Source organism: Meriones unguiculatus, chromosome 3 (genome assembly GCF_030254825.1).
Source record: "Meriones unguiculatus strain TT.TT164.6M chromosome 3, Bangor_MerUng_6.1, whole genome shotgun sequence".
In the NCBI taxonomy this organism is placed as follows: domain Eukaryota; kingdom Metazoa; phylum Chordata; class Mammalia; order Rodentia; family Muridae; genus Meriones; species Meriones unguiculatus.
In genome coordinates, this window is record NC_083351.1 from 47,561,131 (window position 1) to 47,586,091 (window position 24,961).

Here is a 24,961-nt window from a genome sequence, read left to right on the forward strand (position 1 = left end):
AAGAAGACACTGGACTAAACCTCTGAATTATAAGCCAGTCCCCCATAAATGTTTTATTTATAAGAGTTGTTGAGGTCCTAGTGTCTTTTCACAGCAGCAGAAATTCTAACTAAGACACCAAATAAAACTTCCTGTGCTATAAATGTGTGGAATCATGTTGAATTCATATTTAATCATTTGCCAAAAGAGTCCCATGGAACCCCCTCAAACATCTTAAGCTATTGGCAGGGCTCTTGGTTGCTCTGTAGAACCTGATGGTAAGGCCCTTTTGCTGAAGACAACACTTGCTCATGTCATCAAACATGAAAAAATTGAACTACTGCCCAGCTAGAAGCTTTACCCCTGCCTGGCTCGTGTGTTGTCATAAATAAAAATGGGCTGCCGGGCTATGTATTACTTATTTATTTTTGCCCTGAAATTACTGCAGCAGAATTATTTAACCTGCTATCACAAATAATAAGACACAGACACCTGTTAAATTTTATAATTGCCTATTTACCTTGGGATGGGCAGATATTCCTACGTGTGCTGTATCAATAACCTCACCATCCACCTCCCAGCCCCCACCCAATGCCATCCACCTAAACCATCCTTATCTGGGCTACCTTCCATCCATAATCTTATGAATACTCTCTCATACCAGGCTCTTCTGTCTTCTGAACCAAGAAATTTTTGTATTCCTAGATCCCATCAGAGCTTTCCCTGAAGTATTTAGGGTGGTGGTTCTCTGCTCTGATTGCACACTGAAGCTGGCTGCTAAAGTTCGAGGTGCCAGTGCCCATGCCTTGTTCCAGATGCCCTGAAATATAATACATATTCACATATATGCATATACACACATATTTAGATATATATATATACACATACATATTGGTCTGTAGGAATGGCTCAATATTTACAGCAAAGAGCATTTGGCTCTATTTTTAGGGATTCATTTCCATTTCTAGTCTGAGACTTAGTGGGTAGAAAGGCAAGGGAGAGTTGTCACCCAGAGAAAAGAGTTTCAAACTACCTGAGGTGGGTAATCTGCGCATGAAATATTGTGAACTCCATCTTAGCCAGTGACATATATATTTACTAATTCTTCAATAACTTTGTACAATGTGTCTTGATAATATTCACTGCTATTCTTCCCTCTAACTTCTCCCAGATCATCCCATCCCTTCCAACTTTTCTCAGTTAGTAACCCACTGACTCTAGATGCTGCCACTCATATACTCATGGGTCTGGGGCCATCTACTAGAGAATGGTAAACCCAATGGGCCTAGAGAAAACGAACTTTTCCTCCTCCAGAAGCCATCAACTATCAATATCCCCTCACTTAGGGGCGGAGGTCACGAATCCCCTTCTCCTTCCATATTTGAGTGCTGACTGGCTTCATCTTGTAGAGGTCCTCTGAAGCAACCACAGCTTCTGTAAGATCATGAGTGTAGGGGCCCTGTCATGTCCAAAACCCACTGATTCTCTCCAGTCCTCCTTGATCTCTGGTCTTACAATCTTTCTGCTTCTTCTTCCACAATGGTCTTTAGTGTGTGTGTGTGTGTGTGTGTGTGTGTGGCATCCTGGCAGCTAGTGTTTTAGTAAAATATAGAAAATTAATTATACAAATTTAACAAAATATCTGGCTGCCACTCCTCACAAATAAATTGCTTGAGTATTTTAAAGCTATACAAAATAAATGCATAGACTTCTCTTATTAAATAGACATACTTATTTTATCAGATTAATAAAAGGTATACATGTGTATCTAACTTATGATCTAGGAATTCCTTATTTGAGAAATGGGGTACAAAACATTCAAAGAATTGTATGTATGTGCTTGAAGCAGGTTAATTCCCAAGAGCCTTGACCTGTTAACGATCCAAATGCCTATCAGTAGGTGAGTGAATAAGTGGTCTCAGTTTTGACTATATAGGAAACCGCATGGTTCTATGCATTTGCCATTTATGTATATTTGTTAAAATTAACTAAAGCATACACTTAAAATAGGTGCATCTAATTTTATATAAATTATAGTCTGGATTGTGTTTAACTCGCTACAAAATTTGATGAACATGGATTCTTTTCTGTCTAGATCTGGTGTTTAGTGAGCACTAGTTTGGTGCTGGCCCCTGGGCCAAACTTTGAAGAGTCTGATCTAGGAAGTGGGGCCTCCACAGGCTGGCATGCAGAGCCTTGCTGCAGCTCAGGGTCCAGGATCTTATGAGATTAGTGTGAGAAAGAGACAACGATCTGGGCCTTCAAAATAGTTCTTCAAAGAGTTGAAAAGTGCTTCTTAGCTACATCAGTGGGAAGGCCTCACCGGATATCCACGTGACTGAAACATGATCCCAGAAGAGAGCCTCAAGCACTGTTGTGAGGGTTATGAGGCTTCTATAGTTACACCCTTTTTGAGATAATTCTGACTGCCTTGAAAGGGGCGGCAATGTTAATCCTAAAGAAGGGTCCAAGAAAACACTTTCTGGAATGTAGGTGCTAATAAATATCTGTGGCATGGATGAACGGCAAATAAATACTCACTTCTGAAAAATACATAATGGTCTGATTTGTTAAGCTCCCAAGAAATTAGGGACTTCAGGAAAGATAAGAGATGGTTGAAGCTCAAAGGGAAGCTCAAAGCTTAAAGGCTGTACACTGTGGTACAGCCTTTCTCATCTTTTATCCAAATGTATCTTGCTGTAGTAATTGCTCATGAGCATTTGAGGACTCCAGTTGCTATGGTCATCTTGAGGTTCCTGTAAGGGCTGCTTTGAATAAGAATGGCTCGGATAGATTTGGATACTTGGTCACCAGGGAGTGGCACTACTAAGGAAGGATTAGAAAGTGTGGCCCAGTTAAATGCTTTTTAAAAGTAAGAGTTGTCACGGTCATTGTACTGTCTGTAGGCACTATTTTTTTTAACTCTATTTTATTTGGGTTCCTTAACACCTCTACTTTCCTTCCAACCCCCAACCCTAGGTAGAGAGAAAGAAGGGTAGAAGAGAAAGTGGTCATAGTCCTCTTTAGGTGGAGTTCCAGCTGGTTAGGGTGGTCTGGTTCTTTGGGAAAACACCAATCTCAGTCATCAGGATTTTCAGCAGTCCAGCAGCTGAAAACAGCAAACACAGCAGGATGAACAAGCAGCCTTCTTCCTACTCTGTCTGCCCCCTTGAAGCCTTTGCCTCTCTTTGTGCTCTCACATTTATACTGTCCTGGAGTCATCAGAATTCTACTAACTCCAGCTGGCAAAGACCACTTCCCTTGAATGAGCTGTGGACAAACTAAGGCAGCCCCATATCCCACACTTGGGATTAAAACAAAAACATATTTACATAACATAACTGAGTTTTTAAAGCAACCAAAACTTCCACTACAACTGGTTAAAGTCATCAAAAAGGAAGGAGCTCAGTTGAGGAACTGCCTCCATGAGATCCAGCTGTAAGGCGTTTTCTCAATTAGTGATTGATGAGGGAGGCCCAGAACATTGTGGGTGGTGCTATTCCTGGGTTTTACAAGAAAACAGGCTGAGCAACCAAGTGAAGGAAGCCAGTAAGCAGCGTGATGTCCGTATCAGTTTCTGCCTCCAGGATTCTGTCTTGTTCGATTTCCTGTCCTGGCTTGGTTTGGTGATAAACAGCTATGTGGAAGTGAGAGCTGAATAAACCCTTTCCTTTTCAACTTGTTTCTTGGTCATGGTGTTTCATCCCAGCAGTAGAAACCCTAACTAAGGAAGTCATGGTATCTCTTCACAGCAATAGAACACTGACGAAGACACTATAGCTTTCCATACATCCACCATCAGCAGTGTGGGAATTAATGTTCCTCCAACCTGAAAGAGGAAATAGACACTGAAGAATCAAATTTGCTTGAGAGGACTAAGTGTGATACACACAGGAGTTCACTGCAGTGCTTTCTCAAATTTTCATCTGGTCAGAAGGACAGGAAAACATAGAAAGCCTTGTTGAGAGCTCATTATATCAGAATCCTGGAGGATGTTAGGACAGCACAGCCCACCAGTGTCTGGAGGGCTCAGTGTACTAGCATCCTGAGGAGGACAAAACATAGTATAGCAGTGTAGAAGGACTTTCTCGGACCCACCAGGGGTATAAATAATGATACAGAGTCTAAAGCTTAGGCCTTTCACCAGCCAGTCTCCCAGCCACTGTTTAAACTTGATCCAACTATTCTACCCTACCACCCGCCACATGGCTACTTCTCCGCTCTTGTTCATGTCCATCTGTCTCTTTCTGGGTCTGCTTGCTTCCAAATCTCCTATGTCTCTTTCTTCTCCCAGCATCCCTCTTTCTCCTGGAAGTTCCTCCCTTCATTTCCGTCAGGTCTTTAGTACAACCAATCAGCAATGCAACAACACCTGCTCCATCTCTTTGGTTGCCTAAAGCTTTGAGGGCTGTTACAAATAGGAAGCTGGTGATGGGCCATAGAAATGATAGTACCAAAATGCTGACAGCTCTTAGCTTTCTGCTGGTATGGAATTAACAGTTGAAAAAACAGAGACACACCTTCACAAAATGTGAAGGAAAGTTACCCTAACACACTGTGGTCCTGAGGAAAGCATAGTAAACAGTACTTCCATGACTTGCTAAATCATGACAATAAGACATAATAATCAATAGTTTAGAGGAGAGCAGAAATTTTACCTTTGAGACAGGAAAGGCTAAGATCCATGGCTCAATGTGAGACTCACATGAGCGGTTGAATCCTAGCACGGGAAGGCTTTGCCCTTCTGCTCTCAGGCCACATGGGTCCTCTGTGGGGACTGAGATGGTCCCTGGAGATCTGAGTAAGCTTTGTGTCCTTTGAAGTCTCGCTTTTGAGAACATTAATGCAGGTTCAATTCCACTCCCCTTCCCACAGTGCTCAGCTCTACTGAGTGTCTCCCTAGGGAGGAATAAATAAGGGCTGGGAAGAGGCCAGGCTTGGCCTGGAAATAAAACCCCCTCTATGTACAAAGGATTATCAGGAGTAAAAACTTTCAGTCTTAACCCAGCAAGCCTGATGCTTCAGCCACACTATGCGCCGTGTGGCCTCCTGGCTGCCACAGGGCGTCATGTGTCAGCAAGACTACCTTGTTTCCACTCTCAGGAAGCGGTCCTTCTGGCCTGCTACTGCTCCCTGGTGTACCGCTCTGCCTTGGGGATGACCAACGTGATGTTTAAAAACCAAAAAACAAAAAAACAAAACAACAACAACAAAAAACTTCACCACTTCTAAATGTATACCTTAAAAATTTCTAATAGTAAAGCAACTTAAAGGAAAGCAGATACAGGTAAACATAACTTCAAAATATTAAACTGCATCTTCATATAATTATGAAGTTAGGATAAAAAGTCTTTCCCTCTCATGGATGGTGGCTAAAAGTGGTTGCTACTTCTCTTGGATTCTTCCGGGGACCTGTGTTCCAGTTTTGCACCTCTCAGTCTCAAAAGGTCTAGTTATCTTTCAAACATTCATAGTTTGGAGATGACCTTTTATCTTCCTTTAGCTTGTAGAGCCTAATACTACATAACCAGGAAGGACACTCAAGATTCATAATCTGTCACAAATATCCAACAGTAGTTTATCTCATATGTACATTCTGAGATTTTTTTCTTTTAAACTGAACTCAAAGATTAAAACTAACCTACGGGGCTAGACTAGTGGTTCGGAGGTTAAAAGTGTTTACTACAACGGCGGAGGATTCAGGCTCAATTCCCAGCACCCAGGTGGTGGCTCACAGTCATCCGTAACTCCAGTTCGAGGGGACCAAACACCCTCTTCTGCTCTCCACAGGCAACAGGCACTCACATGGTACATATACAGACACGCAGGGAAAACAATCGTACACACGTAGTGAAATAAGACACATCTAAAGAAAATTTAAAAAATAGGCTAACCTGAGATTAAACATGATAAAACGTTCCAAGTAAGTAAAGATGCATAGCTTGTGGTGATGCAAATCTTAGGAACTGTCTTCCAGAGCGTACGCACATCGCCCATGGGAATGGCTTGTGAGTTATGGCCGCATTCTGTGCCATTATGAGATGTAGCGAGATCCTAGCTTTATATTGTTACACGTCCTGAGACAGCCAATATGCCCAGCTGTGCGCATGCACACGAGCCACTTCTCATCATGAAGAACGATATGTATGCCTCTGAACAAAGAGTGTGAAAAAAATGACTCTGAAGGACCTTCAGAAGAGGCCTGGTGATTCTTAACAAAGCAGAGAGGCTGGAAAAAATTGGGCAGTGGAAAAAACTGCAACTGGTATCAAAACAAAACACAATAATTTATAGTATACAAACATTCCCAAGCACTCCAGCCTAGGGCGTGTGAGTTTACACATCTGATTTATACACATATCTTAATATACTAATGATATGTCTATGTTCTTCAGACAACCCTAATCTGTCAGCATAAGAGCGGAGCCAGTGAGAGCAAGCTTAAATTACTGTCTGGTTGGGTAGGAAGCACAAATTCCTTCCCCATCTCTTGTAATCTTCATCCCATCTTGAATATTTTAACTATGCCAGTAGACCATAGATCCTGGGAGATAAGCCGTTTCAGCCCCCTATAGTCTTTTCAGTTGACAAGGTTTTCCATAACTTCACTTGTAATGTCTTTGTATTTTCTAATATAATAGTTACGTTTGTTTTTTGCAAACTTCATACATATGCATATATATATATAATGTATTTCAATAGTCTTCACCCAACTCCCCTCCAAATCCTCCCAGATCCACCCCAACATCCTCCTCACAACTCATGTCCATTTTTTGCCTCTATGTCTTTGTTTTCAGTATTATTTTGTGTGTGTATGTAAATAGAACAGAATGATTTCTTAATTCCTGCTTCTTGCAATCCAATATAGCATACCATCTCTTTTAATTATGATATTTAGATGGTTAGTATTGTTGTAATTAACAGTTTGGCTTGGTGTAAATCTACTATCTTTGTTTTCTGTTTGAAATCCAATTTTTCCTGCTTCTTTCTTTTATATTACCTGACTTTTAGTGATCCCATTTTCTATGTTTCTTTGCTATACACTGCATATGTTTAAGTGGTTGCTGTGGCATTTGTAATGTATATTTTAAAACTATCACATTTACCTTCAACTAATAACATATGCTCTTCAAATAACATTATGCAACTCTAAAAATAGTGTGACAACTTATATACAGATGCCTCTTGTTACAGAGTTGTTATTGCCGTTCATCTTCGGAAGGATACAAACCCCATAGTACAGTGTGTGTGTGTGTGTGTGTGTGTGTGTTGCTAAGTATCTGTTATACTTAAAGTTACCATTTTAAAAGTTACATTTATTTTGTATTTATCCTTATGTTTAGTTTTCTACTATCCTTCATTCTTCTGTGTAAGTTAAAATTTCATCAAATATATTTTATTTCTATGCAAAGAACTCCCTTTAGCATTTATTGTTATACACATCTGCTAATAATTTATTTTTTACCTTTGTCTTATCAGAAAAACAATTATTTTATATTCAGTTTTGAAAGATATCTTCTACATTAAAGAATTCTAGAATGTTCTTATGGTGCTTTAAAGAGTGAAAGGTACTTTTTTGTTGTTTATAACAAAATATCAGTTGCCTGTGATCCTTAGTACATGTGTCCCTTTTTTGGTGTCTTATTTTAAGATTTTTCTCTTTATTACTGTCCTCTAGAAATTTGATATTATGTGCTTTGGCTCAGCTCTGTCTATGTTTGTTTTGTTTAGGACTGAGTGTTTCAACCTGCAAGTCTATAGTTCTGATCAGACAAACTAATTCACACACCTTTCCTTTAAAATACCAAGTGTGTCTGTACACGGGAAGTCAGGGATGACGTGTGCCCACACCTTAGAGTGCCTTTTAAAACTTCCTTTCTGGTTGGGAGGAGAACGGTGAAGACTCTGCTCATGTAAATGTCTAACCAAAATAATAGCAACGTCTAAATTTTTTTTTTTACATACCATACACAATTGTTTCCTAAACTGCATATTCTTGTTAGTCATTTTCACAATTGCTCTTAAATTTTGGATTCAACAAAATGCCAATCTAGTTTATTTATAAAGATTTATTTCTAGAATTAGGAGAGACTGAAAACGAGCTTTAAACTATAATGGAACCGATCCTGTTTATAACAGCAACACACACACACACACACACACACACACACACACGGTGATTAACACATTAACACATAAGGCCAAAGCACTGATAGGAAACAAAAAAGTTAAACTGAATAGATGTATGTTCTTGGGAAGGATTCTCAATATTATCAGATGCATATTTATCCTAAATTAATCTATAAATGGAAAGTAATGACTAAAGATATAAGGTTTCTCAACTGTCTGGCTTAAAAAAATGACATCTTCCAGAGCAATGAAATTTTCAGAAGGAAGACAAATGGTGATTGTTGTCCCATTAGCATTAAAACCTAGAACAGCTGCAATGACAACTGTCCAGCACCAAGGCCAAGCGAGAGGAACCTGTCATTATGAAGGAAGAGATTCTACATCATATCCCAATGTTTACAAACCCACCTAGTCATGTGGGCTTAATTGCATTGAATAAGGAACTTCTGATTTGATGAATGCATGGTATTAGGGACAGTGCAATACCATCTGAGAAAATAGTTTGAAAACCCTGATTCCTACTTTGTTCCTTAAAAATGTCTTTGTGGAGCTGTTTTATTATATGTCCAACAAAATTTATTTTATTTTCCAACAAAATTTATAATCAGAACTGCCTCCCTAAGGAAAATTTCATATCTCTTTGGAAAATGAAATAGAAACTTTATCTTCTTTCCAAGCTACTAATACAGCTGTTCTATTTGGTACTGGGAATTCTAACTCAAAATGACATGAAAATGACTGACCTTTGAGAGCATCCTCGAGAACCAAAGCAGGATTGAATCAAACTCTTTCCTTCGTAATTCTTCTACTTTGCAAAATTATCACATATGAAAATAAAACTAAAACTCAAAGACTTAGTACATGACTTACACACAGAGAAATGCCAGACAAACTCGCAAGTATACACTTTATATTTTACACTTCCATAATCATAAAATGTGCGAAAGTATCATATCATGTATTTTGCATCTAACAGTCCATGTGGTGATGTTCTGAGACTGAATGATGCTGAAGAAAAGTGGTGTTTATAAAATATCTGACAAAATATTCATCTCTATTAATATTACCACAGGAAGATACATGTTACCAAGTTGTGATCTCACCTAGAGCAGTTTTTAATAATTCCTAGACTCCTTTTTCTTCATCTTGTTTGAAACCTTTGTTTTCAGCTTGTTCTCTGGATGTTTCCTTTTGTTTCTGTCTTTCTTTTCATTTCCTTCACCTATCACATCGTTTCCTTTTTGATTTAAAGTTTTATTACTTATGTATTTTGTGTATATGGGTGTTTTGTCTGCATGTACATCTGAACCCTAGAAGAGGGCATCCTGTCCCGTGGGACTATATAGATGATTGTGAGTTGCCTTGTAGGTGCTGGGAATTGAACTCGGGACCCCTGGAGGAAAGCCAGTGCTACTGAGCCATCTCTGCAGTCCCCCCCCATTTTCTTCTTCATCTTTCTCCTTTCCATCTTCTCTCTTTTCCTCTTCTTTGCCTTATCCACTTGCCTCTTCCTTTTCACCTTTTCTGGTTCATCTTTCTCTTCTTCCTCTTTCAATCTCCATCCTCTTTTCCATCATCTTCACCTTTTTTCTCTTTTACTTCTTCATTCCTTACATCTTCTTCCTTGTTTTATCTTTGTTCTCTTTTCTGCCATCTTTCTCTTTATATTGAGCTTTTTTTTCTTTATTACCTTTCTTGCCATTTTTTCTTTCTGCTGTAACTGTTCCCTTCTCCTCCACTTCTTTGGTGTCTTTATCTATGTGCTCTTTTACTTCGTCAGCTTTCATTTTAGGAATGGTTCCTCTGTAACTTTGCCTTCTCCGTTTCCAGCATTTTCTATGTTGCAGTCTTCCTTAAAATCTTTGTTTCAGGAATTGCTTTGGCTCTTATATCTTTGTTTTCTTCCACAGCAACATTTTGGGTCTTCATTTCCTTGAAGTTGATGCTCTTTTAGGTTTTAACTCTGGCATGCAGGGTGCAGGCATGGAAGGCAGACGGGCTGATGGATTTCTTAGGCACCTGCCTTGCATCACCTTAAGCCTTTTTTTTTTGGGCACTGTTGCTGCTGTCCACAGGAGCTCTTTAGGGCGAAAGGCCAATACCAGTCTCTGCCTCACTACTCCAAGAATAACTGAATTTCTTTTTAATTTGTTTTTTAGAGACAATAAATTCTATTTGCATTAAATATTTGGGTATTAAAAAAACCCTCTAAGCTTGGCATGGTGGCACACTCTGTAATCCCAGCATTTTGGGAGGCAGAGGCACATGTATCTCTGTAAGTTCAAGGCCAGTCTGGTCTACAAAGTCAGTCCAGGGACTGTGGAGATGGCTCAGTGGGTAACATGCTTGCCACACAAGCATCAAGACCTGATTTTGGATCCCCAGCAGCCATGTAAAATTTGCACATGGCTGCACTTGCATGTTCCAGAGCTTCACATGGGATCAGGCAGAAGTTTTCTTTTTCTTACAGCCTTTCTCAATAAGTCACTTGCCTAAGAATCCCTGCCAGGTTTGTGGGAGTCTGGGGGAGCCCCTGGCCATACAGATAGCACAGAAATCATGTAGACAATTAGCAGCTTCTGGTCCTTCTTGTGGGAGCTTGGGCAAGGCAGGTAGAGCCTGGTCCTACAGATGGTGCAAGGGGTCACCTAGGCTATTAGCCAGTCCATCCTGAGACTTCTGGGTGGAAAACAGGTTATACACCTCTTCCTTTGAAGAGACAACCCTGTGTACTTAACACTCCTGGTTTCCCTAGTGCTTGTCAGTGAGCTTGAGGACCTTTGTGCGCCCAATGATGAAAGGACAGTTCACAGATGTAATTGGATGTGCTCAGTGAAGTGTGGCAAAGACGTTCATAGTGCCTGCTTGGTGCAGGTTAGGACCCTGGTTCGTCGGACAGGATGGAAGCAGGCACAGTGCATTGTAGGCTTTATTCTTTTTTTTATCTTTCATGCCACCTTGTGAATAAATTACATGTTAAATTACATTATTTCAACTTCGTTAAGGCAAAAACAATCATTAATGCTATTAAATAACTTAGGGCCTGGAGGATGTTCTCATGAACATTTTCTCTTTCTTTCTTTGTTAGTCAGCTGTCTGTACTCGTAATGCAGATAACTTGTTTTTTAACATCCTTGAAGAGCACAATTTTTTTAACCATTTAGTGTCTAAGGATTCTCTTTGTGAATTTATTTAATTTACTTTCTAAATACTTTCTTTATAGTGAACATCATGAAAACATCCAATGGGGGCCTTCTTGACTGATTCCAAATTGCTAAATCTCTCAAATCATCAGCTTTTTCTGAACATCATTCAATTACCATTCATTTTAATGCTTCAGTGGTGATTGATTTCCTGCCTTATTTATACCTGTCATCATGTAAACATTGTCCCATTATTAGCCAGCATTTTCCTCTGCTTTGAAATTATGTGTACAAAGCTGTGGTGAATTGTACGTCATATTAATGATATGTGATAGCATGTTGTGAGCTGGGGAGATAGCTCAGGTGGCAAAGGCTTGTTGTGTTATCACAAAGACCTGAGTATGGATTTCCAGAATCCATGTAAAAAAAAAACAACAAAAAACAGAACACAATGCCAAGGGAAGCTGAGGCAGGAGACTTCTTGGGACTTGCTTGCTACCTAGTAATAACTGAATCGATGTGCTCTAGGTTCAGTGGAAGACCATGTCTCAAACAGTAAGGTGGAGGAGTGATGCCCAGGGCCAACCTCCTGTCTCCACAAACCTCACGTCCTCACGCACACATGCACATCCCCCATACTGGACTTCTAGAGCTATGTGTGGAAAGTGATGTCAACACACAGTCCTGAGACCTGAGACTACAAATAGTCTCTGCCTCATAAAATGGAGGCTATGATTGCATAAAAAGCCTTTGTGTAGATGAAACACAACTGAGGCTATTTTAGACTTTTCTTTCTGTCCCTTCCCTATAACCAGAATGTAGAAAATGCTTAAAAGACTTTGCCTTTCTCCAGCTTCATCAGCATGACAGCTACTGTTTGAGGCTGACAAAGAACTACAGCAAAATGTTTCACTTGGCCATCTATCCTCTCCACCTTTTAGCTCATCCTGCTAAATTCATAAATCTATGCAGCACAGCCTGGGCACACAGGTCAGGGAGGCTGGTATGACCGCACCTTGTGGGAGATGGGCATTTTTCGGTTTGTTTTTTCCTTCACTAGTATTAAGGAGAGTCTTATGACATGTCGTTTCTTGTCCAAAAGTTGGAGCAAATACTGGTAAATAGAACCTTGAGGAATTAATAAGTCCTTCTGAGAGCCAGGAAGCAAGTAATTGTCATTTTTTTTGCACGAATGAACACACACACAAACACACACGAAAAACACCAAGAAATTTGACACCATGTGAGTATATAATATTTACATATATAATTTTCCAACATAAAAATATAAAATTCTGTGTACTACCACAGACAAAATTGAAAGGCTCAAGATGACAATTTGAGGGTTTAGGGAGATGGTCTTATTGATAAAGTGCCCGATGCATGAGGAACTGAGTTTGGTTTCCCAGCATCCATGTAAAAAAGCCAGGTGTGTTCTATAACCCTAGCATAGGGAATAGAGACATCAGGTGCCCTAGATTTTGCTCAGCCAATTGGTGAGTTCCAGGTTCAGGGAAAGTCTCTGTCCTGAAAGATGAGGTGAAGCCATTGGGATGGCTGAGTGGTTAAAGGTGCTTGCTGCCAAGCCTGGCCGTCTCAGTTCAATTCCCGAGACCCACTCCTGCAAGTCAGTCTCTGACCTTGACATGTGCACTTGGCATGCTTATGTGCACACACATGGACACATCTGCACACAAGAACATGTGTGCATGCATACACCTGTGTATACAAGTATAGAACACGTGCACAAGAGATAACACTTTGATTGTGGCATGTTAGATATTAAAAGGTGGGCCACTGTTCAGATTTAATGACAGACATCTCAAGAGTAGAGCGGAAAAAAGACAGGAACAGACAGTTCACCAGAAGGATTATACTAAATCAGCAAAGACAGACCATCTTACCCGTGAAAGTGGAAAAATGCCAGGATTGTAAAATGTCACAACGGTGGAACGTGATTGAAAAGCAAGCGCAATGGTTATTTGTACATTGGTACCTCTCCCTGGTACCAACCAGTGCACAATTAGACAATAAATAAAAAACTGAGCCAAGTTATTGCTGACTGGTTGTGTAACTCCACTTTTAGAATTTCTTCCCCAGGCCATAACCAGAGGTGTGAATGAAAGAACTTTTGTATGAAATTGTTTATTGTAGCATTATTTATAATCATGAAAATTGCATGACTGACTACAAAATTGGATGGTTAAACAAAATTATACAATAATACATTATTCCATCACAAATATCCGTATATTTCCAGAGTGTGATTATGAGAAACCACTTAGGACATATTATTCTGTGACGACGGAGTGAAAGCACAGTGGAAAGCAAATGGCCAGAAATACCCCATGGTCAGGAAGGAGGAAGTAAATGGTTAGAAACACTCCATGGGTAGTAAGTAGGAAGTAAATGGTCAGAAACACTCCATGGGCAGGAAGTAGGGAGCTGAGATACTACTTACACATTTTGCCAATCGTTCTTCTGTGAACAGATGTCGCTTTGATAATAATTAAAATATCATAACAAATAATATGGAAGAGATCAAAATAATATCACATTCACTCTTCCTCAGAGCAGAGATTTAAATGTAAAAGGATTAAGATGACTTTTGGGCCAAAACCCTTAAAGATTCCCAGTGTCTTTCTGAATTCAGCTGTTCCACATCTCAAAAGTCCCGTAGGCTCTAGCTCCATGCTTGCGGTTATATGCAGTACCTCACTGGAAATACCAGGCTGTTCTCAATGTTTGCTCTAGAAAGTTCTTGGCATCCTCTCCATTTATTTATTTAAGGTTTTTCTGGTTTCTTTGTCTTACCTAGGAGTCTTTGAGTTGGCATATCCTTCAATCCAGGAGAGCAGATGTACCATTTCTTGGTTTTCTTTTCCCCGACTCCTCATCTTAGGCTTTTGGAATTTGCAATTAATAGTAAATAAAATAGCCCTTTGTTTGAAAAAATCAAAACATGAATGTAGCTTGAAAACTCCATTAGGTCAATAATATGGCTGGACTCAAGACAGGAAAAGAATATGGGATCATGCATGAGGCACATTTGGAAATTGGCACTAAATACAACTTTTTATAGATGGGGAAATATTCAAAAGAAGATTTTGAACTAAGCATTAAAATTTAAGAGATAATGTAAAGTCGAGATGTAAAAAGATATTTGGACATAATAAAACAATGCATATAATTTTGTAGTTAGTGAATAAATCTAACATAATGGAGTGGTTTTTTTTGTAATCACGTTGTTAAAGTGTTTCCCATCTGGTTAAGCTTAGGAGTTCAAATGTATATAAAAATAACTTACAGTTCTCTTTTGTGGAGCTGTGAGCATTCAGGTCAACATTCCCAAGAAAATGTACTTACCAAAAGATAATTTATTTTGTTTTATTTGGTGTGAACAGTTTTAGTTTGGTCTGTTTCTGTTTTGTGACTCAAGGTGTTGCTTTTATTTGTTTTCAATATAAAAGGATCATAGAGTGGGTCTTATTAAGTCTAGGATGTTTATTACATATTTCAGGAAATGCACTTTATAATATTTTCATTGTGTCTTAAATGTATCAAAATGATGTTGATAGAAATTTTGGGCAAAATAACATCTTTGTTCTACGCCAAAATGTAAGAAATGGACAAATTGTCAACTTTAGGTACTGATTTAGAATCACTGGAAATACCTGTGATTATTTATTCCTGTCAAAAAAAACATTATCTAAAGAAAGAGGAGTGGTGTCAGTGGGAAAAACTCTACAGAGATGTAAATATACACTAAAGGCTATAAATTTAATATTTGTAAATAATACAGATTTATGGTGAAAAATATCATTTACAGAAACTCAAAGGTAAAAAAAATTCTTCACCTGAGTGATAGTTTGAAAATACTTCAATTAATCTACATAAAAGCTTGAATTGTATCATCCTTGGATATATATAAGAAATTCTCTTATAATTATATTCCTGTTCTCTAAGTATGTCTGTCTGGGAATGTGGGATTCAGTCTTAGTTTATTTTGTTGTCAGTTCTATTCTTTTGAGTGTCATGGGGGAAATTTAGAGGACCTTTGCCATCCAGAACATTGGGGAAGAGCTCACTGTTCTCTTCCAGAAAGTTCCTTGGCTAGGGATGGGTCTCTTGGGCCTCATGCTTCAGCCTTTAAGCTCTATAAGGTGGTGTAGTAACTTCTCTAAAAAGAAAACGATGACCAACTGGCTTTGGATGGAAATTAGGGTAGAACATGCCTGTGCCCAGGAGCTGAAAGGAAAACATCTTCTGGGAAGAGCCTGAAGCAGGCAATTGGCCAGCTGGGTAGTGGGACAGCTGCTTGAACGCAACAGGTCCTCATTCATGATGTGAAGCCCTCAGATGATACTTCTTTCAAATTCTCTCCGTTATTATAATGCTTCTAAAGCCACGGCTAGATGATCCCCTGTTTCTGAGCTTCCTCCTATGTCTTATGGGTGATTAAAATCAGATGACCCTGGAATGCGGACTCACTCTTATAAAGGTTTATGGTATTGACCTAGGTCTGGTTGAAGGTGGAATTGCATACCCGAGACCCTCTCCAGCTCAGCTGAGACAGGTTCAGGTTTTCCCTTCCTTCCTGCTTCTCTGTCCTAAGGACAACATACACCCACAAAGACCCAGAGTCCCCTGAGCTTCCATTCACCTGGACTCAGCTCTCACAGCGCAACTGTCTCCATTTCTGCTTGATAGGTTTCCAGGGACCTGCTTTAAGCCATTCCCATTCTCCTGCCCCGAGTTCCACCTGCTGACACCCAGCAGCGTTTACTGTGTGAGAGTATGAGTGTGAGCATCAGACCATATTCTTCTCTAGCCATTTACTGGACCTTGGTCCAGTTTCCTAACCACATCTGGAGAATTACAGTGTTAGCATATAGAGCTTAATCTTTAAGGGTTCCAGGAGCCTGACAAAGTCCTATGTAAAGAACTTAACTTTGTGACTGTTATATATGACTGTGAATGCCATCAAATGAGTGGGCAGGTTCCTTCATCACTTACTGAGACCATGAAGTGCCCCCATATTCTCCTTCATTTGACATTAGCTCCTACACCCCGCATTCTATTTCTATGTATTTCTCTTTCTACCTGTAAGCCTATGATTTTGAACGCCATTACTTCCAGCCTAGGTTCCACCCCCCACCCCCACCTGCACTTTCTGGTACCTGTCTTGACTTTCAGGCAGACTTTCTGCCCTGGTGTAAACTCAACGTGTTGTCCTTCCGTGGATTACCCTGCCCAACTCAGCACCAGGAGTTACAGTGTCACCTACGTCTTGCTGCGCCACCATCTACGTTTCCGTTTGTAACAGTTTTCTCTTTCCTTCTGCAGTGACTCATGTTGAGGGCTCTCAGAGGATGTTGAGTGGGATAAAATATTGTGATGTGTCACAATATTCTAAAAGTAGCCAACAACTGAAGCTAAATACTTCTCCGTGGGAGAACCACCTCATTATGTAAGGTGATGTTGTCCCTTTTTAAATATAACACGGCAGTGAAGATCACAGATTTTTTTTTTCTTTTAAGGAAAGCCAAATTACTTAAGCTTGAACCTATCTTTTGCATTCCTTCATTTGAATTGTTTGAACTCTCAGTGCCTTCAGCTTCTGTCAAATGAAGATAATAGTAGTAGCGCCTACTGCACAATGGAACTGAACCAAGTGAATCATCATCAACAATAGAATCATTCTAACTCCCCGGGCTTTCTGCTTGGCGCTGAGTACCACTGGGGACAGGAAAGGAATGAAGGAATAAACCATGCCCCTGCCTCATGTGTTTCCATCCAGAGGCCAAACCTGCACAAAGGGCAGGTAGAGGGACTGTTAGGAGAGATTTAAGTCCTGCTTGAGCTAGAGATTCTTAGATGGTTTGCAAGGTTAATGCTCTCCCAGAAAAGGTCCTCAGAGTTCAATCCAAGATGAAATCAAGATTTTTTTTAAGACGTCATTTCTATTCCTAAGTAAAAACATTTTGAATTGTACAGCTTGACTTCATAAGTGTGATGATGATGGTGGTGGTAATAGTGATGATGACGGTAATGATTATGATCATGATGATGGTGATTGTACATTTAGCTTAGGCTTCCTTGGATACCTAAGTGCAGGCAAACTTGAAAACCAGTTTGTTACTCTTGCGAGTTAAAATGGCCACACTCAAAACTATAGACGAGAACAGATGTTGGCAAGGCTACGGGGAAACTGGAGCACAGTCTTACATTACTGAAAAGGTAAGGTGGTGCAGCGGCTTTGAAAAGCCATTTGGCAGTTGCTCAAAATAATAAACCCAGAGTCTCCTAACGACCTAGCAAGTCAATTACTATGTCTCTTTTCAAGGGAAATGAAAACTTATGTGTCCCCAAATGGTCTGCAGATGTTTATAGCAACCTTATCTATAATAGTGAAAAAGCAGATCCAATCCAAGAGTCCATCAGTGGATGATGGCTGCATAATACTTTATGCAAAAACTACTGAACAGTAAAATGTAAATAGGTGAATTTTGTGATTTGTAAATTATATCTTAAGAAATCTGCTAAAATGTTTGTTCTGTTGAGCTTAGGAAAGAAGAATCATGATCTAGGTCTTTATATTTGATTTATAGCCTTCTCCTTCCTTTACTTTTTTTTTTCAGTCAGGATCTTGATATGTACTCTAGGCTGATCTCAAACTCATGATCCCCCTGCCTCAGCTTCTTCAGTGCTGTTTTACAGGTGTGTGCTATAGTGTCCAGCTTTTAAACAGCCATTTCTTCCCTTTCTCACCACACAGCCTGTTTTACCAATCTGTGATACTATTTGAGTTTTGTCATGCTTCTGGCTGACCTTGAATCCATTTCCAAGAGTGGGATTTTTTTTTTTTTTTCATCTCAATGGGATACAGCATTGACTTCTGCTATGGGATGAACATGAACTAGTGAATCCCTGTGACCTGTTGATGTGATTGTGTTGAGGAGGTGGGCAGAGATTAAATGAAGGTTAGTGTTCCTGTGAGAGGTTGAGACAGTTTCTGGCTCCTTTTTGCCACCTGAGGATATAGGATGAGGCCTCACCAGGCATGCTGATGTGTATCTGTAATCCCAGCACTTGGAAGGTGAAGGCAGGAGAATGTGAAGGTCATGGCCAACCTTTGCTACATAAAAAGTTCAAGGTTAGCTTGGGCTACATGATAACCTGTCTCAAAAGACAAAACCCAAACAGAAGGGAAGGCCTTTACCACCCACAAAGTGCTAAAGCATTGATCTTGTACTTCACGCTCCAGAGCTATGAGACATTCTGTTGATTATAAACTCTCCAGACTTGGGTATCCTCTTATTGCCTAAACTGCTTAGAGAGCTTTTTATTTGGAAAGCAGAAAACACCAAAAAATTGCTTGCAGCTGTATTGGAAATGCTGATCTCACTCTAGAATCAGGTGCTAAGGACAAAGAAGTACAGACAGAATTCTAAAGGCAGGTGAGCAGTGGCTGTGGGCAGTGTTTTCCATGAACAACATCTGTGTCTGTAGCAAGACCATAGACATGACACAGGGGCTGGCCCTCTGAGCCCAGCAATGGATCTCATTCTGAGCATGTGCCGGGTTGTGATCAAAGGCTGTTTAGGCTCCTACCAGCTCCTTCCTATCTTCTTCAGCTTCCCTGGTGATTGTGTGAGCCAACTGATATCTTTTCACTCAATCCCCTTCCTTCTGTAAGTTTCTGTTTGCAACCGAGGGTCCTGCTTGATGCAGTTGGTAACTGCATCCCAAACAAACGCCAGCTCTTCAGACACTGTAATCCATATGCTCAGTGATTGCTTTGTGCCATCCATAATCTCATTTATCCCTTAAGTAACTTAGGGACTTAGATGCTGAGGAAATAGCCTTGTGGGAATGAAGACTCAAACCCAAGGCAAGCCCTGTGTCCTCCCAGTTGGCTGTCTGCGTTTTCTTCTCCATTTTTCTTGCTAGCCCATCTAATTGTCCATTAGTTGCAGAGAGGGAGCCCCAACTCCCTCCTTCCAACTTTCTTATCCTCCTTTAAACTGTGTGAGCTTCACTGCCAGGCTTTTTCACAAAAGCTCCACCATTTTCCCTGTACAACCACTTCCTGTTGCCTAGGTGACCAGACTCCAGAGGATACCAATGCTGATGTCTAATGCCACTCTCCTCTCTACCTTTGTCTTTTCCTACTTCAAAATGAGTCTACCCTATGCCATAAGGCTATGGCCTGTTTTCTGTTAGACTGGCTGAATTTACTACAGACAGTAGGCTTCCAATAAATATCCCTAATCTGGAGACAGACTGAAGACAAAATATTGAATTCATTCCTCATGTTTCCGTCATAAACTCCAAATTCTATGGCCATGATGATTGGGGGAACAATAAAACAAGCATCAAGCATCATATGGCAAAATATATTGGAATGTGATATTCTTGGCAGGGATTCATCTCAGAGTGGAAAATGTTTGCTAAGTATAAACACCATAAAGACATGCGCACCATCTAGCCTTTATTATTAGTCACTGTGATTTTTATTTAGCAACTGAAGACTCTGTGAGACTATTCAATTCCTGGAATGGAATTTAGGGTTCTTTTCTGAAAACAATCCAGCCAGGCCTTTGTGTACATGAGCGTTCTTAGAAAGCCTCTGAACATCTTATGCATTTCAACTGGTGGTGCTAGGTCCAAAAATAAAGTCACTGGGAGCTTGTGCTTGCTTCCTACTTCATTGGCACTGGACATTTTCCAAAGCTCCCCTTTGCCTCACCTATCTCCGGCATGGGTTATTTGATGCCCGTGCTTAGGGCCAAGTCAGGAATGGTGTGGGGCAGATGAAGCAAAGATGCTGGGCAGGAGGAGGCCAAGGACTGGACTGTACCTGCCAAAGATACATATAGAAGGCAAAGGAAATCATGCAAAGCAGGTTAGAGGTGACAAGATCACCCACAGTGGATACTTGGACCCGTGGAGAAGCTAAGCTGTGAGGCCTTGACTGGCTTTTGCCTTGCAATTCTCTTCTTCCTGCAGTAGGATTACTGTGAGCCAAGGGAGATCCTGACCTGGGGTTCCATCCCAGGGTGTTACAACATATCTGTTTTGTTGTGCTCTGGTCCTAACTTTCAGCACTGAATATGATGTTGTGTGAAACTCAGCTCTGTGCTTACATGTGCTTCACCTCTTATGGTTTCCTACTGCCTTCCGTGTGACCTTCACAACAGTGCCACCATTTCGTTCTAACTGCTTTGGCCTTTGAGCCCACCGAGTGACTGGATCATCATCTACTTGAGCGCCAGAGCTACTGCCTATGGCTAAGGCATGTCTTTCTATCCGTATCATCCATTTCTACCTATTATCAAGTGGAGCCTGTGTCTTTCAAGGACCGTCGGACACATCCGTGGGCAAAAACCTAAAATGATGGGTGGCAGGAGTTATGGAAGGTAGCAAGGAGACAGGGCCTCTGTTAACTCCTAGTTGCCTTTGTGCCAAAGAGAAAAAACACATCTCCCTTGGATGGAACAGTTAAAAGGTATTCTCTCTGCACAGTGTACTGGTCTGAGTGGTGGCCCTCTAAAAGATGCATGCTTGTCCTCACAGTCAGTACCTGTGACCTTACTTGGATCTTTGTAGCTGCAATTAAGGCTCTTAAAATGAGCTCATTCTATATTGCCCTAAGTCAATGACAGCCATCCTTATAAGAAGAAGAGAACTGCCCCTAGAAGCATTGCAGGTGTGGCTGCTGTGTCACATGTGTGTCAGTAGATGGCAGAGAGAACAGAGGCTGTGTCTACGCTTAGCGTTCTGACCTATGAACGTCGGAATGATAAGTAGCCTAACATTCCCTGAAAAAAGCAAGCCTGACATGACCACCAGTCCAGCACCAGGGGGCAGACAGGGAGCTAGCCTGAGACAATCAACAGTCTGGCGCTGCACAGGCCCCAATGGCTCCCAGGACCTGGAGCAAGCTGGAGACTGGAAGAACCCTGTCTAGGACTGAGGGCCCTGGGCAGGAGTGAGCCTGAGACATGGCAGGCCTGTCGAGGAGGAAGCCTGAGATGATCACCAAAGCCTGTGATGACCACCAGTCGGGTACCACAAAGGCCGGGGGTGGGAGTGCAGGCCATGCCTGAGATAACCCCTGCCCAGCACCGTAATGCCTGAGTGGGGCATCGCCCTGCTGAGACCACTCCTGAGATGACCCCAGAAACTCAGAAATCCCAGGCACCACTAAGAGGAGCAAGTAAGTGGTAGAGAATAGAAGAGAAAGAAACAGAAGGATGTGGGCACAGTGAAGAGAGGCAGAACTGGAGACTTGAGGGTAGTGAAGAACAGCCTGATATGAGTGGCTGGTGATGCGACCTGGGACCACGGTGGAGTCCTGGGCTATGCTGCCACGGGGGCCACATCTGGGTCTGTGGTTCTGCAGCAGCAGGGGTCTGTCCCTGGTCTGGGCTGCAGCTCTGGGACCTGTTGCTGTATGAGGTTTATGTAAAACTGGCCCCACCCCTCATCTGGGTTTCGTGGGAGTACTGGCCCTGGGGGCATGACCCTGCAGTACTAGCTGTAGTACTGAAGAGGACAGCCTGCACAATGATAGAGCTGTGGGTGAGTAAGCCTCCAAGGATGTAGGAGTAAGACACCTGGCCCCCTACCTGTGGGGAGAGATACCCTCCTATCCTTCACCCATTATCACCTGTTGCAGGTGAGAGAGCTGGCACTGAGGTCGTCAGAGCAGGAGTGCTTGCCTTGCCTGCTGCAGCACTCAGGCGAGCAAGCCCTGCCCCTTGCCTGGGCAGCATGGTAGAGCTGGCTGTGGCCGTGGGGGCTGCAGGTGAGGCATTGATGAGGGGATGGGTGTGGTACGGCCATCTGGGCTGTGGAAGAGGTTCTTCCCTCCCTCAGCTCTTGCCATCTATGGCAGGCAGGAGAGCTGGCCCCAGGGTCATGGGAGTGGAGAAGTGGCCGTGTCCCTTACCAGCTGCAAAACACCACTCCTGGGCCCTACACCATGCCTGGGTAGAGTTGGACCTGGTGGTGGGGGTTGCTGGTGAGCAGGCTCTAAGCAAGTGAGAGTGGGAGTCCTGGTGGGCCGACCAGCTCAGATACCTCTCAGGCCCAGATCCAGGGCTTTGAATTGGCTCACCCCAACATCTACTTCATCTATGAACTGCTGGAGTTCATGAAGAGGCCAGTCCTATAGATCCAAAACTACAGGATCTCCACGATACAAGGAAACAACAGTATATCCAAGAAGAGTCCCAGTGAGGTTCCAGTACTGATAGAGTAGAAGAAGCCAGGGGCCTCAGACCAGACCAATAAGTTACTGCAATGAATACAAACAAAGAAGTGTGGATTAAAGGGTATACACTAACACACTATAACTCCCACAACAAGATTTTTTTTTTCTCTGTTGGGGGAGAGGTTGCAAGGGTGGAGGGTAGGTATGAGGGGGTGGGGAAATGAGAGGAATTGAGGTGCATGATGTGAAAGTTAAAAAAACCAAAAGAATGGAGATGCAGAGAAGATGGGGGTGGAGCAGAGACTGGGATGCCAAGGGATGCCACACTTTTCTTTAGCTCTCAGAAGCAAGGAGCAAGGCTTCCGCAGGTTTCCTCAGAACCTCTGAAGGAAGCAGCCTTGTTGAGCTTGAAGTTTTGAAGGTGAAACCCTCAGAACTGACAGGGTGGGTATCTTGTTGCCTTAATTTAGCTTTCAGTGACTGGGTGCAAGAGATCTAGGAGACTAACTCATAGCCAGTAAATAGACACGACTTCCTGGCGGTATGTATTCTGGCTTTGAGCTTCTTCCTTGCCTCACAGGCTGGTTTCCCCATCACTCACAAAGGCTTTGATGGAGACCAAAGAACCAGAGCATGAATCCATACAAAGATTAGAGAGCGCAAGGATGTAATAATAAAAAATGGATTTTGGAGACAGACAAAGGCCAAGATTCAGCAGAGCTAAGTATTTTCTAATTTGAAAGATGGGAGGAAGGAAGGAAATGACACTTATTAATCAACCTGATAAGAATTATTGTCCTGTTAACGTTAGTGGCTAGCCGACAGCCTTGCATGACAGCGTACAATATTTCATGTCCCATTTGTCTTCCTTGAATATCTATTGTCTTTCTTCTTTTCCTCACTCTGGGTAACCAGTATGAACATTGTAAAAAGAAAGAAATCTGCTTGGATCCACACTGAACACCCACTTCAGGGCGGGAATGTTGGGTGCCTCTTGGAACTGCAGTCAGTAGCATCTGCACTGTCTTGTTGGGCCTTGCTCGAGAGCGAAGTCCATACTTCCTTGGAAAGAGAGGCAACAGCTAAGCATACGCTTTGTAACCCCCACTTTCCTGTACTGGTTATGTGTCTGTTGCTGACAAAAAGCAGCTTTGGAGAAGAAAGGTTCATTTTGACTTATAGTTCCCGGGGGAATTGAATCTACCATAGTGGAGACGTCATGCAAGCGGAAAGATGATGCTGGCCTGACAGCATGAAAAATACTTGTTGAATTTCATCCACACACAGGAAGGAGAGAGAGAAAGATAGATGGAGAGAGAGAGAGAGAGAGAGAGAGAGAGAGAGAGAGAGAGAGAGAGAGAGAAATAACAAGCAAGGCGAGGCTCTACAACCTCAGCAAGGCTCCACACCCTAAAGGCTCAAAAAGCATCTCAAGCAGCACCACCAGCTGGACAAAGTGTTGTAATATATCAGCCTGTGGGGGACACATCTCATTCAAACACCTCCCTAATGTGGTGACAGTTTGAAATCCTCTTTGCCTCTTGGCTTTGTACATAGATTTGCATGTACAAATCTGGTTTAAGACAATATCATGAGGAACACAAGTACCCATTTTAGCTTGGGAATATTTGATCTGTCATGCCAACCTCAGCAGGAACTCAAGCAGGGAAAAAGGGCCCTTTACTCTGGATGCTCATATTTGAGTGGTGTTGTCTTTGGTAGACAAAGTGAATGAATTTATCTTCATTTAAAAAAAAAAAAAAAGCAAGGTGTGTGAGGGTGTTGGTGGTGGCTACCTTGGGTTAAAGAGGACTGAATCCACATTGATCCAAACAGTGTGTGACTGGCCACTGTGGCTTGAGGGCATCTCTGTGTTCTGAACCTGAAATTCCGTAGTGTTCTGAAATGATATTAATCTGCACTTGTAAACTGTTGACTTGATCATATTTTGGTGCTGTGTGACACATACTTGATGGATAACATTAAGTCTGTTTTTCCAAGTTTACTCCAGCGTGATGCTGGGGCCATAGTTTGCATCTCTAAATGAGAGGTTGGGGCTGGGGGGTGCCCAGAGAAGAAAGGTCATCTCTTGTACCCTCATGAAAGCTGCTTTCTTAAAGCTTATGCTTCATCGTAGAGCCAAGAGATGCCGAGGAGAGAGCAGCAGCTTTTACAGAGGATTCTGAGGATTCAGCAGGGCTCTTAGGGAGATGGTGGGAGGATTCAAGTGGCTTGGCCTTTCAGAGTAGCAGAGAGTGAAACTGTGGCTTTCGAGGTTTCTCTTTATGTTTCTATATGTGATTATTAAGGAATTATGCAGTTTATGTAATTGTTAATGAAGACTCGCTCCAGATGAGTGGTGATTTACAGAATTACTCCTATGTCATGTGCCTGTTCTGGGTGCCTGCTTGGATGTGCATGCGTGTATGTAAGCAACTCAAATAAAAATTCGGCTTTAGGGAGTGGGGAGGTGGCTCAGCAGTGAAGA

At 41.7% G+C, this 24,961-nt stretch overlaps 1 protein-coding gene and 1 non-coding gene across 6 annotated transcripts in view; both read left to right on the forward strand.

Moving 5' to 3' along the window:
* Positions 1-24,961, forward strand: part of Palm2akap2 (PALM2 and AKAP2 fusion) — a 427,758-nt gene that overhangs the window by 29,113 nt on the left and 373,684 nt on the right. The window lies entirely within an intron of this gene.
* On the forward strand, positions 20,943-21,074 carry LOC132653349 (small nucleolar RNA SNORA17). Its single transcript, XR_009591116.1, has one exon. It is a non-coding gene; the product is annotated as a small nucleolar RNA SNORA17 (small nucleolar RNA).